Here is a 5,000-nt window from a genome sequence, read left to right on the forward strand (position 1 = left end):
GATTGCAACTATTCCGACGTTTACAATAGTAAAATGTAATTTGAAAACAGGCGAATAAGGTAGTGAAGAAAATACAAATACCCGTCACACACACACACACACACACACACACACACATACACACACACACAGGTTGATTCATTAAACATTGCTCAAGAACTGTTAAGTAGCGAAACTTCTAACACTTATTTTTCCTTCATAATTTCCCTTCTGATGCCAGTTGTCTTAGATCCTCAATGCCCCTTCCTCTTTAACCTCCTCTGTGGTGGGGGTTGTGGTGGAGGGGGGAGGGGGAGGGAAGAAGGAGGGAGGAGTTGGGATGGTGGGGGAAGAGAGTGGGTGGTTAGGGAGGAAGGGGGGCGTGGGGAGATGTAAGGTGAGGGACGGGGGGGGGGGAGGAAAGAGAAGGAGAGAAGAGTGGAGGGAGGAGGGGCATGAGGCGGAAAGGCGCATGGAAAGGGGAAGGAGAGAATGGTGATGGGAAGGGGAAGGAGATAAGGGTGGAAGTAGGAGGGGTGAGATGACGTGGAATGATTGAGCGTAGGAGTGGAAAGACGGAGGGAGGAGGTATTGGAGATGGAAAGACTATGGAAGGAGAACTGGGTTCTGGAAAGTTGGAGAGAGGGGAGAATGGGGGATGTTGGAGATTGCGGGGATATGGTAGCTAAAAAGTTGAAAGGAGGAGAGAAAAGGTGGATGCTGGAGACTGTGGGGGTATATGAGCTAAAAAGATGGAGAGAGGAGAGAAGTTGTGGATGATGGAGAGATTGCGGGGGTATGGGAGCTGAAAAGGTGGAGAAGGAGAGAAAAGGTGAATGGAGGAGACTGCGGGGGTATAGGAATTAAAAAGATGGAGAGAGGAGAGAAGAGGTGGATGATGGAGATTGCCGGGATATGGGAGCTGAAAAGGTGGAGAAGGAGAGAAAAGGTGAATGAAGGAGACTGCGGGAGTATAGAAATGAAAAAGATGGAGAGGAGAGAAGAGGTGGATGATGGAGATTGCGGGGGTATAGGAGCTAAAAAGTTGGAGAGAGAAAGAGTTACGACCCTGCTGATGGAGTGGAGGTGTCTGGAAACTCAACCTACGCACCTGTGGATTGCCGGAGTACAACGCAAGCAGATTTCGTGCCTCAAGATCGAAGGAAAATCAGCTGGGCTCTTTGATATCTTCATTTGTGATGCGTTTTTTCAAGGAACGTCTTTCGTGTTAATTCAATAGATCAGACATTGTTATTATGGTTGTTCTTTTACTGTTGTTCTATTTAACATTATTGGTATTGAGATTATTCATTATCATTATTGTTACTTTTCATTATCATTGTTATTATCATTATTACTATTGTTATTATTATTATTATCATTATCATCATTATTATTATTATTATTATTATTATTATTATTATTATTATTATTATCATTATCATCATTATCAATCATTATCATTATCATTATCATTATCATTATCATTATCATTATCATTATCATTATCATTATCATTAATCATTATCATTATTATTATTATTATTATTATTATTATCAATATTATTATTATTATTATCATTATTATCATTATTGTTAGTTTTCATTATTATTATTATTATTATTATTATTATTATTATTATTATTATTATTATTATTATTATTATTATTATCATCATCATTATTATTATTATTATTGTTATTATTATTATCATTATCATTATTGTTATTATTATCATTACCATTATCATTATTATTATTACTTTTCATTATTATTATTATCATTATTATTATTGTTGTTGTTGTTGTTGCTGATACTCTTATTATCATCATTATTATAAATATTATTTTTATTATCATAATTATTATAGTAATAATAATATATTTTTTATTATCAATATCATTATTATTAGCATTATTTTTATTATCATAAGTGTCATAATTATAACAGTAATAACAATAATAATAAGAAGAATGATTATCATTATTATCATCGCCACGTTGTTATTGTCATCAGCCTCATCATCTTCATCCTCATCATTAATTTTTTTATTGTTATCATCATCATTATTATCAGCATCTGTTATTGATATGGTATCATTGTTATTGTTACTATTGTACTATAATTATCGTTATAGCCATTGCTAGCATTATTGCAATTATTATTTCCATTATCATAGATACTATCATCAACGTCACTATCAATCATATTCTTCTATCGAATCTTTATCGATATGTTTCACATCCATCTAATCAAGAGGTCAATTTCTCCCTCCCGTGTCATTAAGGTAGGCTGAGACCCCAGAATATTTTTTTCTTAAAAGTAATTAGCAATTCCTAATTGTGAGCACCTCATAATTACCCCATGGAGTTCTCTCAGATTTTTTTTTTTTTGGGGGGGGGCGGTATTTTTCGGTGTAAATTCCCGTTTTATTTCTGTTTGTTGGGTGTTATGAATGACGACAATGATCATGGTGATAATGATAATAGCAATGAATATAATACTAATAATTAAACGAAAATTATAACACAACCACGATAATGATGGTAGTTATAAAAAAATCTGTCATTTTCTTTTTTTACATATTTTCAGTCATGATAAAAAAGGGATGGTAATAATAATAACAGCGGTAAACCAGATAACCCTCAAGGTATGGCAGGGAGCTTACCCAGGAGAGGGATCGATAAGAGCACAAAGCCGGATCAAAGGGAACTCATTAACTTCGGCCTGTAACCCATTTAGTGAAGGGGGATCGATTGCAGTCCAGGTGGCTCTGGCACTTTATAACCACTTATCTTCTTGTGAGCGGAGGGTCTGCAGATAATTCAACAAATAAGGAACTTACTCAAAGCGGAACATCCTGGTATAGGCCATCGTCCTCTAAGGCATATTGTGGTACAAACGAGAATGAGAGAGAGAAAGAAAGAATAAATATGGAGCCGGTCGTTAAGACTTTGACAAAAAAATGTATTCTGGAAGACAATGAAACGGCTGTATAATGTTTTTGCTTTAGTGAATATAAAATGAATGGTTTGGTTACAAATGCAATGGCTATGGATAAACAGATGTATGTTTCCAGGTATAGAGCAAAAGAGTTACAGAGGAGACGGAACAACTTTTGAAAAGACTATGGATGTCAGACTTTGAGCTGGAGGAGGTTTCTTGGGCTGTGGAGGATGCACGGTACGACAGACAGATTTAGAACTTATTCAAAGGTAAGGGGGCGCGGCATGCAACCAGGATGCTGCGACAACAGTTGATGTGAGTGACATGCCAGGGATAGTTGAAGGGCTAAATGCAAGTGGAAACAATAGCGTACCTGCTGTCAGAATAGCTGGAGGAAAGGGATTTTTTAAAAAGAAAAATATGTGTTGAATACAGATGGAAGTTCGGAAAGGGTAAAGATATCAGTCCTAAGAAGTGTAACGGGAGAAACACACACGCACACGCACACGCACGCACACACGCGCACGCACACGCACATGCATACGCACACACACACGCACACGCACACACACACACACACACACACACGTACACTCAGGGAAGTATTTACAAAGAAATATAAAATTGAAAAAGAAGTGAGTACACTGGAGACAGATTGAACCACCAAGATAACGGAAAAGTAAAAGCGAGGTGCCAGTTGCAAAATCAAGAGCTTTTGGTGTGACGCGTGGACTAAAAAAGGAAAAAAGAAAGAAAGATCGATCACAACAAAGATCGAAATTGGTTCACAGACATCAAAATAAAATATGCCCAATAAGAAGTTACTGTTACAAGGGAAATAGAAAAAAAAAACATTGGAAATACGGCTGTAGGATGAATTTGCATCAACAAATCAGTTCTATATCAAGAAATTGATTGTGTAAAGGGCAAAGAGAAAGAAAGAAAAAAAGGATGATTGACCGATCGCAGCAGGGAATATATCCTGTTTCTTTACTTTCAGATAAACGAGTACTTGCAAATCTTTGGAATAAGTAAAACTGTTAAAAGGTTCTTACGATACAAAATTGAATCTTGGGGAGAAAAATTGACAAAAAAAAAAAAAAAAAAAAAAATCTAAAATCTGAGGAGGGATAACCGTCGAAAGTAGGTTTTGTCAGATGCTCTGTCATCACTCCTGTTTGACATTGTCATGAGTCCACCAACTCATGTTTTACGAAAATTTCTGAAAACAGTGATTGACAGTAGGAATATTCAGCGATGATTGAAGAACGTATTTGAAGTTAACGAATAAGCGATTGTTGGTCACAAAAAGTTTATTGCAAAAATATGAAGAGATTGATTAGCTTTGCAGAACTTTTGCAGAAAAAGTAGAAGCCCCTAAAGCCTTTAATACTCGCAGGAAGACAATACAAAAAGAGAGAAAAATGCAGAAGTTAATTAGAAGGCACAGCTTTAAAAAAGGAGGAAAGACAGACAGAAAATCAGAAGAAAAAAACACGAAAAAGAAACTAAATCATTCTAAAAGCTCGAAATAATTGGCACAAGAATGAATAGGAGAGTTGGCGAAAACCTTAATCACAAGTGAATGTTCTAAACTAATTATGAAAGATTTTATGAGACACAATGCCTGGATGGGAAAATGAATGCACCAAGTTAACGTTAAATATGGACTTTGCTAATGAACAGGTACCGTGAACATGGCCCAAGTTTGTAATGAGGAAAGACCAATAGACTTTATGATAACAGACAAGACCAACAGGATGAATTTATACTCCCACGTGACAGCTGCATGTAAGCGAAGATACAAAAGACTGAAAACAGGACAAGGACGCAGGACAATAAATACGGATGTTGATGTAAAAGCAACTTTGCTAGTATCGGAGGCACCGAAAACGCCATCGAGAACTTTCAAGAAGCGATCGAAAGGCATTTGTAGCGTCTGACAAAGCTTTATAAAAATAAAATATTGCTCCTGATGAGGATTGCCAACCACTGAACAAGAAGCATTCTGAAACTGCCATTATAATAGTATTGCTAACGATAATTATGAAGATGGTTATCATTGTTACTGTTA

Source organism: Penaeus vannamei, chromosome 14, assembly GCF_042767895.1.
Source record: "Penaeus vannamei isolate JL-2024 chromosome 14, ASM4276789v1, whole genome shotgun sequence".
Lineage (NCBI taxonomy): Eukaryota > Metazoa > Arthropoda > Malacostraca > Decapoda > Penaeidae > Penaeus > Penaeus vannamei.